The sequence below is a fragment of the Macaca nemestrina genome, chromosome 11 (assembly GCF_043159975.1).
Source record: "Macaca nemestrina isolate mMacNem1 chromosome 11, mMacNem.hap1, whole genome shotgun sequence".
NCBI lineage: Eukaryota > Metazoa > Chordata > Mammalia > Primates > Cercopithecidae > Macaca > Macaca nemestrina.
In genome coordinates, this window is record NC_092135.1 from 97,395,165 (window position 1) to 97,405,133 (window position 9,969).

The following is a 9,969-nucleotide window of genomic DNA, read 5'->3' on the forward strand; positions in this document are numbered from 1 at the left end:
GATTACAGGCATGTGCCGCCATGCCCAACTAATTGTGTAGTTTTAGTAGAGATGGGGTTTCACCATATTGGTCAGGCCAGTCTTGAACTCCCGACCTCAGGTAATCTGCCTGCCTCCGTCTCCCAAAGTGCTGGGATTACAGGCGTGAGCTACTGTGCCCGGCTTAAGCTTTCCTTTTAGAACTGCTTTTGCTGCATCCATATATTTCAGTTTGTTGTGTTTTCACTTTTGTTTATCTCATAATAATTTCAACTTCCCTTTTGATTTCTTTTTGACCTATTGGTCGTTCAGGAGCGTGTTGCTTAATTTCCATGGATTTGTGAATTTTTTAATTTTCCTCTTGTTACTGATTTCTAGTTTCCTACCCTTGTGGTCAGAAAAGATACTTGATATGATTTCAGTCTTCTTGAAACATATAATTTATCCTGGAGACTGTCCCATACACACTTGAGAAAAAGGTATACTCTGTTGCTGTGGGATAAAATGTCCTATATATGTCTGTTAGGTCCATTGATTATACAATGGTGATCAAATCTACTGCTTGCTTATCAATTTTCCTATGTGGTTGATCTATCCATCATTGAGAGTGAGGTATTAAAGTATTCTAGTATTACTATATTGCTGTTTATTTTTCCTTTTAGTTATTTGTTTTATATAGTTAAGTGTTCTTATGTTTAGCGCAGACATAGTTATAATTGTTGTATATTCTTGATGAGTTGACCCATTTAACATTTTGTGATGATCTATTGTCTCTGGTGACAATTTTTTATTTAAAGGCTACTTTTTTCTAATGTAAGTCTAGCCACCCTACTTTCTTTTGGTTACCATTTGCATGGAATTTATTTTCTACTTTTTTCACCTTTCAGTCTATGCATGTTCTTAAAGCTAAAGTGAGTCTGTTGCAGGCAGCATGTACTTGGATCTTGTGGGGTTTTTTTTCATCCATCTAGCTACTCTATGTCTTTTGAGTGAAGAATTTAATTCATTTATATTTAAAGTAATTATTGCTAGGTAAGGATTTGCTATTGACATTTTGTTAATTGTTTTCTGACTGTTTTGTAATTCCTTTGTACCTTTCATTCTCTCTTGCTGTCTTCCCTTACAATTTGATTACTTTTTGTGGTGACAGGCTCTGATTTCTTTCTCCGAATCTTTTGTGTATCTACTACAGGTTTTTTTTATTGTGGTTACCATAAGGCTACATAAAACATTATAGTTATAACAATCAATTTTAAGGTGATAACAACTTCAATTGCATATACAAATTCTGTACTTCCCTTCCACATATATTTCAACTTATTGATGTTACAATGTAAATTTTTAAATATTATGTATCCATTAACAAATTATTGTATAGTTTCAAAAATACATTTGTCTTTTCACTCGTTTACTAGAGTTGAAAGTAGTTTATGCACAATTACAATATTGCAGAATTCTGAATTTAACTATACTTTTTTTGTTAATGAGCTTTGTACTTTCATGGTTTTACATTTTTAATTAGCATCCTTTTCTTTCCAGCTTGAAGAACTTCCTTTATTACTTTTTTCCTTTTTTTTTTTTTTTTTTTTTTAAAGAGATGGTGTCTCACTCTGTTGCCCAGACTGGAGTACAGTGGCATGATCTCAGCTCACTGCAATCTCCGCCTCCCAGATTCAAGCAGTTCTCTTGTCTCAGTCTCCTGAGTAGCTAGGATTACAGGCATCTGCCACCACCCCGGATAAAGTTTTTTGTATTTTTAGTAGAGACAGGGTTTCACTATGTTGCCAGGTTGGTCTCAAACTCCTGACCTCAAGTGATCCACCCACCTCAGCATCCCAAAGTGCTGGGATTACAGGCATGAGCCACCACACCTGGTCAATTTTTTTCCTATTATTTTTGAGACAGTCTTACTCTGTTGCCCATGTGAAGTGCAGTGGCATGACCACAGCTCATTGTAGCCTTGATCTCCCAAGCTCAAGTGATCCTCCTACCTCAGACTCCCAATGTGCTAGGGCTACAGGCATGAGCCACTGTACCTGGCATCTTTATTATTTCTTGTAAGTCAAGTCTAGTGGTATTGAATGCCTCCAGTTTTTGTTTGTTTGGTGAAGTCTTTATCTCTCTTTTGTTTCTGAAGAACAACTTTGCCAGATAAAGTATTCTTGGTTGACAGTTTTCCCCCCTTCAGCACTTTGAATATATCATTCTACTCTGTCCTGGCCTGCAAAGCTTCTGCTGAGAAATTGTCTGATAGTCTTATGGTACTTCCCTTGTATGTGATGTGAGTCAATTTTTTCTTCCTGATTTCAAAATTTTTTCTATCTTTGTCTTTTTGACAACTTAATTATACTGTGTCTCAGTGTATTCCTTTTCTGGTTCAAACTATTTGGGGATTTTTTCACCTTAAAAATCTAGATGTCCATTTCTCTCCCCAAATTTGGGGAGTTTTCAGCCATTTCTGGACTCTGTCTTGTTGTCTATTGGTCTATCGATTTGTCCGTTTTTTCAACAGCACCACACTATCTGGAATACTATAGCTGTATAGTAAGTCTTGAAATTGAGTAGTGTCAGTCCTTTAACTTTGTTCTTCTCCTTCAATATTGAGTCGACTGTTTGAGGCTTTTGCCTCTCCATATAAACTTTAGAATGAGTTTGCTGATATTCATAAAATAACTTGCTGAGATTTTGATTGGGATTGCATTAAACCTATAGATCAAGTTGAAAACAATTGATATATTGATAATATTGAGTCTTTCTATTCATGAGCATGAAATGTCTCTCCATTTTTTAAGTTCTTTTTTTAGTATCTACCAGAGTTTAAAGTTTTCTTCATATAAATCTTATACCTATTTTGTTAGATTTATACTTAACTACCTCATTTTGTGGCATGCTGATATAAATGGCAATGTGGTTTTAATTTCAAATTCCTCTTGTTCATTGCTGGTATATAAGAAAGCAATTGACTTTTGTATATTAACTTTGTATTTTGCAAGCTTTCTATAATCATTTATTAGTTACAGGAGTTTTTGTTGTTGACTCTCAGATTTTTTATGTAAGAAATCATGTTATCTTCAAACAAAGAAAATTTTGTTTAATCCCAATCTTTATAACATTTATTTATTTTCTTTTCTTGTTTAATTGTATTAGCAAGGACTGCCAGTACAATGTTGAAAAGCACTGATTAAAGAGGACATGCTTGCCCTATTCCCAATCTTAGTCACCATTAAGTATAATGTTAGATATAGGTTTTTGTAGCTATTCTTTACCAAGCTGAGGAAATTCCCACTCTATTCCTAGTTTGCTGAGAATTTTTATAATGAATGGGGGTTAGATTTTTATCAAATGCTTTTTCTGAACCTATTAATATGATCATGTGATTTTTTTTCTTTTTCTTTTTGATGTGATAAATTACATTAATTGGTTTTCAAATGTTAAATCAGCCTTGCATACATGGGATAAATTCCACTTGGTTATGCTGTATATTTCTTTTTTTTTATTATTGAGTTCAATTTGCTAATATTTTGTTGAGGAGTTTTGCATTTACAAATTCATGAGAGGTACTGGTCTGCAGTTTTCCTTTCTTGTAATGTCTGTGTGATTTTTGTCTTAGGGTAATGCTGGTCTCATAGAAAGAGTATTCCCTCTGTTTCTCTCCTTAGGAAGAGATTGCAGAAAATTGGTGTAATTTCCTTCTTAAATATTTGGTAGAATTCACCAGTGAACACATCTGTCATGGTAGGTTCATGACAGATGAGTCATTTCTCTTTTTTAGAATATTATTATTGATTTAACTTCTTTAATAGCTATAGACTAGATTGTCTATTTCTTCATGTTTGGGTTTTGAAAACTTGTGTCTTTCAATAGATGGGTCTGTTTCATCTAGGTTATCAATTTTGTGGGTATAGAGTTGATCATAATATTTATTTATTATCATTTTAATTATCATTTTAATGTCTATGAGGTCTGTAATGATGTTTCTTCTTTCATTTTTGATACTAATATTTGTGTCTTCCTTCTTTTTTTATTAGCCTGGCTAGAGGCTTATCAATTGTACTGATCTTTTAAAAAAAATCCAGCTTCTGACCTTTTGCTTCTGGCTTTGATGGTTTTTCTCTGTTGATTTCGTGGGTTTTAAATTTCACTGGCTTCTGCACTTGTTTTTTACTATTTCTGCTTACTTTGCATTTAGTTTTCTATTCTTTTCCTAGTTTCCTAAGGTGGAGGCTTCGATTATTGAACCTTTCCTTTTTCTAATACATGCTTTCAATGCTATAAATTTCCTTCTAAGCACTGCTTTCACTTCATTCCCCAAATTGTGATAAATTGTATTTTCATTTTCATTTAGTTCAAAATATCTTTAAAATTCTCTTGAAATTTTTTCTTTGGCCATGTGTTATTTAGAAACATGTTGCTTAATCTCCAAGTATTTTGGGATTTCCCAGCTACCTTTTTGTTATCAATTTCTAGTTTAATTACACTGTGGTCTGAGGGCAGACATTGTTTAATTTCTGTAATTTTAAATTTCTTAAGGTGTGTTTTCAATGGCCCAGAATTTTATCTATCTTGATAAATGTCCCATGTGAATTTAAGAAAAATGTGTAAACTGTTGTTGTTGGATGTAGTAGTCTATAGATGTCAATTATATACAGTTGACTGATGGGGCTGTTGAGTTAAACTATGTCCTTATTGATTTTCTGCCTTCTGGATCTGTTCATTTCTGACAGAGTGTTAAAGTCTGTAAGTGCAAGAGTGAATTCATCTATTTTTCCTTGCAGTTCTATCAGTTTTTGTCTCACATATTTTGACAATCTGTTGTCATATACGTTAAAGTTTTTATATCTCCTTGCAGAACTGACCTCTTTATCATTATATAATGCCCCTCTTTATCCCTGGTAACTTTCCTTGCTCTGAAGTCTGCTCTGTCTGAAATTAATATAGCTACTTTTACTTTTTAAATTAATATCAGCATGGTATATTTGTCTTCCTTCTTTTATTTGTAATCTATATATCTCTTTGTATTTAAAGTGGAATTCTTGCAGACAACGTGTAGTTAGGTCTTTTTTTTTAAATCTACTTGTCAATCTCTGCCATTTAATTGGTTTATTTAGACTATTGACACTTAAAGTGATTATTAATATGGTTGGATTAATAGTTACGATATTTTTACTTTTTTCTATCTGTTGCCATTTTTCTTTGTTTTTATTTTTGTCTTCACAGTTTTTCTGCCTTTTGTTGTTTTAATTTAGCATGTTATATAATTCCATCTTCTCTCCTTTCTTAGCATATTATTCATGCTTCGTCATGCTTTTTTTTTTTTTCTCTTTTAGTGGTTGTCTTAAAGTGTGCAATATACATTCACAACAAATCTAAGCCCACTTTAAAAAAACACTACACAACTTCAGCATCATGCAATTTCTTTTTTTTTCTTACTGTTTTTTGAAACAGGGTCTTGCTCTGTCACAAGTTCTTTGTAATAACAGGATATTTCCAATTCTTCCCTTCTCTCCCTTGCCTCATTGCTGTCATTCATTTTACTTATATGTAAACATATATATATCTATAAAATTGAATACATTGTTGATATTATTTTCAACAAATTTTTGTGTTAGATTAAGAATAAGTAAAATGAAAGTTTCTATTTTACTTTCACTTACGCATCCCCCCACGCTGTTCCTTTCTTTATGTCGATTTAAATTTCTGACGTATATAATTTTTCTTCTCTCTAAATAACTTTTCTTAACATTTCTTGCAAGGCAGGTATATTTGCAGCAAATGTCCTCATTTTTGTTTTGCTGAGAAATTATTGATTTTTCTTTCAGTTTTGGGAATAATTTTATAGGGTACAAAATTCAGGGTTGATGGTTTTTTTATTTAACTCTTTGAATGTTTCACTCCGCTCTCTTCTTGCTTGTATACTTTTCAGGGAGATAGATACAATTCTTAGCTTTGCTCCTCTCTAGGTAAGGTGTTTTTCCTCTTTGGCTTCTTTCAAAAAATTTAAAAAACCTTTGATTCTGTGAAATTTGAATATAAAATGTCCAGATTTTGTTTGGCAATTATTCTGCTTAATGTTTTCTGTGATTCCTGGATCTATGGTTTGGCATCTGACATTAATCTAAAGAAACTCTCAGTCATTATTGCTTCCAGTATTTCTTCTGTTCCTTTTCTCTTTCTTCTCCATCTGGTATTTGCATTAAACAAATGGTATACCTTTTTTTAGTTGTCCTACAGTCCTTGGATATTCTGTTCTGTTTTTTCAGTCTCTTTTCTCTTTGCTTTTCTGTTTTGGGAGTTTCTGTTGTCATATGTCTTCAAGTTCACAGATTATTTCCTCAGGAATATCCAGTCTACTAATAAGCCCATGAAAAGCATTTTTCATTTCTGTTACAGTATTTTTTTTTATCTCTAGTACATCTTTTTACTCTTTCTTAGAATTTCCATCTCTCTGCTTACCTTATTTACCTGTTCTTGTACGTTGTCTCCTTTATCCATTAAAGCTCTTAGCACACTAGTAATTATTTGTTTTAATTCCTGGTTAAATATCAACATTTCTGATGTATCTAACTCTGGTTCTGATGCTTGTCAGTCTCTTCAAACCATACTTGTTGCCTTTTTGGATACCTTATAATTTTTCTGCTAAAAAGTAGACATGATATGTGAGGTAAAATGATGTACAGGGTAAATAGGTCTTTGATAATGTGGTAGTAAGGCAAAGTGGTTTTCTATATTCCCATGATTAGTTATCAGTCTTTTAGGGTGCCTGTGCCCCTGAACTATGAGCTTTATCAGTGCTTCTCAGTTTTCTCCCTTCTCCCTGTGAGACAGGATGGGTAAAAAAAGTTGGAGTTGGGTATTTCTCCTTTTCCATGTGGAAAACTGGAGTTGGGCATTTCTCTTCCCCTTGGTGGTTAAGGCTCTGATTAAACCCCAACACATTCGGGTCTGATGAAATAGTTTCTCCTGAGGACAGGCCTTGTTAAGAATAGAATATGGAAGTTTCTGTTTGTGGATGTCTATTCTAGTAAATTGTGATTCTCTGTGTTCCCCTGCTGGTCTTTCCAATTTTGAAGTCTTCCCTGTGTCCTCACTCCTCTTACAGATACAAGAAGAGTTGTTGGTTTTTTAGAATCTTCAGCTTTTTACTTCTTTTGCTTATTTTAACAAGAATAATAATACCAAGTGTCAGCAAGTGTCAGTGAAAGTAAAAAATGATGCAACCACTTTAGACAAACAATTTCACAGTTTCTTATAAAGTTGAATATACATTTATCAAAGAACCCATCAATTTCACTTTTAGGTACTTACCCAAGAAAAATGAAACCTATGTTCTCACAAAGACCAGTGCATAAATGTTCATAGTAGCTTTATTCATAATAACCAAAAGTTGTGAGCAGCCTAAATGTAACCTACTGACACATGCAACACAAATGAATCTGAAAACATGATGCGGTGTGAAAGAAGTCAGACACAAAAGAGTACATACTTTGTAATTGAATTTATATCAAATTCTACAACAAACAAAATTAATCTACTGCGGTGTAAAGTAGATCAGTGTTTTCCTAGGGTCTGTAGGGGAGGGGGTTGACTGCAAAGGGACATAAAGAAACTTTCTGGGTGATGTGGATGTTCCATATCCTGATTGTGGTGATGGTAGTTCCACAGACATACACATTTGTCAACCTTATCTAAATGTAAGCTTAAAATGGATGCATTTTATTCATGTAAATTATACCTTGATAAAGTTGATTTTTTAAAAAAGTAAGTTCTCATGGTAACTGAGAGACTATGACAATAATCTAATTATCCAAACCACTGTGATATGCTCAAGTCCAACTTACCAATGATAAATTAACCCCTTATGCTTGAGGAAGGCATTTAAGTACCCAGCTTCCCTTATTAATGATCTGAAATATCTTCCTACAATAATACCATCAGGAAAATAAATATAAATTCTTCTATTCCTTGGTGTATTTGAAAGTAGTAGCATTTATTAAGTCTGAAAGAGAAATGAATGTAAAGCATTTAAAAATTACTTTCTTTATGTTTTAAATATGCTGCATTATGTTGAATGGCTTTTAAACACAAAACCCAGCACATGAGAAGTTCCAAAGTGTCATCTAGGTCTTCACTTCTGGGTCTGCTTTCAGTTGTTACAGAAAATTGTCTACATTTGGGGAGCGCGGCGGCTTGGCGAGCCCCCTCGGTGACCAAGCTCCGGGCCCCAGCCGCCGCTGGGCGCGGCATTTTTATTCAAGCGACGCTAAGGGAGCCCGGCTGCGCCCGGTGCATTGTGGGAGAAGCCCGCGGCCTGTTTTCAGGAGGAGGCGGAGGGCGCAAAGCGAGCTGGTGGATCCATAAAGAATTCTGCCAACCCCCAGAGGGAGGGGAGGGGCTGAGCTGTGAGGCGAGCGGGGACCCAAGAACTATGTGTACACGGGAGTCCTTCAACCCAGAAAGTTACGAATTGGACAGGAGCTTCTGGCTAACCAGACTCACTGAAATGAAGGGCACAGGCTGGAAAGTGTCCCAAGATGTCCTACAAAAATTGCTGAAATCTTTACAGGTGAACCATTTCCAAGAAGATAAGCAGTTTCTGGGAGCCGTTATGCCAAGGCTTGACATTAGAATGGACACTTGTGTCATTCCTTTGAGGCACGGTGGGCGTTCCTTGTTTCAAACCACAGATTACATTTACCCGATCGTAGAAGACCCTTACATGACGGGCAGGATAGCAAGTGCCAGTGTCCTCAGTGACTTCTATGCAGTGGGGGTCATGGAATGTGACAATATGCTGATGCTCCTTGGAGTCAGTAATAAAATGACTGACAGGGAAGGGGATAAAGTGATGCCTCTGATTAACCAAGGTTTTAAAGATGCAGCTGAAGAAGCAGGAACGTCTGTAACCAGCGGCCAAACAGTACTAAACCCCTGGATTGTCCTGGGAGGAGTCGCTACCACTGTCTGCCAGCCCAGTGAATTTATCATGCCAGACAATGCAGTGCCAGGAGACGTGCTGGTGTTGACAAAACCCCTGGGGACACAGGTGGCAGTGGCTGTGCACCAGTGGCTGGATATTCCTGAGAAATGGAATAAGATTAAACTAGTGTTCACTCAAGAAGATATAGAGCTGGCCTACCAGGAGGCCATGATGAATATGGCGAGGCTCAACAGGACAGCTGCAGGACTCATGCACACGTTCAATGCCCACGCGGCCACTGACATCACGGGCTTTGGGATTTGGGGCCACACGCAGAACCTGGCCAAGCAGCAGAGGAACGAAGTGTCGTTTGTAATTCACAACCTCCCAGTACTTGCCAAGATGGCCGTGGTGAGCAAGGCATGCGGAAACATGTTCGGCCTCATGCATGGGACCTGCCCAGAGACCACAGGCAGCCTTCTGATCTGTTTACCACGTCAGCAAGCAGCTCGGTTCTGTGCAGAGATAAAGTCCCCCAAATATGGTGAAGGCCACCAAGCATGGATTATTGGGATTGTAGAGAAGGGCAACTGCACAGCCAGCATCATAGACAAACCCGGGATCATCGAGGTCGCACCACAAGTGTCCCCTCAAAATGTGAATCCCACATCCGGGGCCACCTCTTAATCTAGACAGAAATAGCTGTTTGGTTTTGTTTTTAAATAGATCTATTTCCTTTATCATCACTTCAATTAAAGACTATAAACAACAGAAATCTCATTGTGTCTACATATCAGGTGACCTTATGTCGGTTTGTAAGTGGATACAATTAATAAAATAAAATCCATTGCTTTTTTTCCCTGTTACATTAACTGAAGATGCACCTAATCTTGAGGCAGCTTCTGAGTTGAGAATTATATTGTTATCCAATACTGTTCATTCATTTTGAATCTTTAGACACTTACCTCTTGCTGCATAGGCTCTTTTTAAAATTGCTTTCACATAGCACAGACATTACCAGTAGTCGTGTCAAATAGCAGTTGGTATATAGATCCCATTTGATGTATATTTAT

General features: G+C 36.0%; 1 pseudogene; it reads left to right on the forward strand.

The window, feature by feature from the left end:
• Positions 1 to 8,351: 8,351 nt before the first annotated feature.
• On the forward strand, positions 8,352 to 9,753 carry LOC105468136 (selenide, water dikinase 1 pseudogene; annotated as a pseudogene).
• The last annotated feature ends 216 nt before the right edge of the window (positions 9,754 to 9,969 follow it).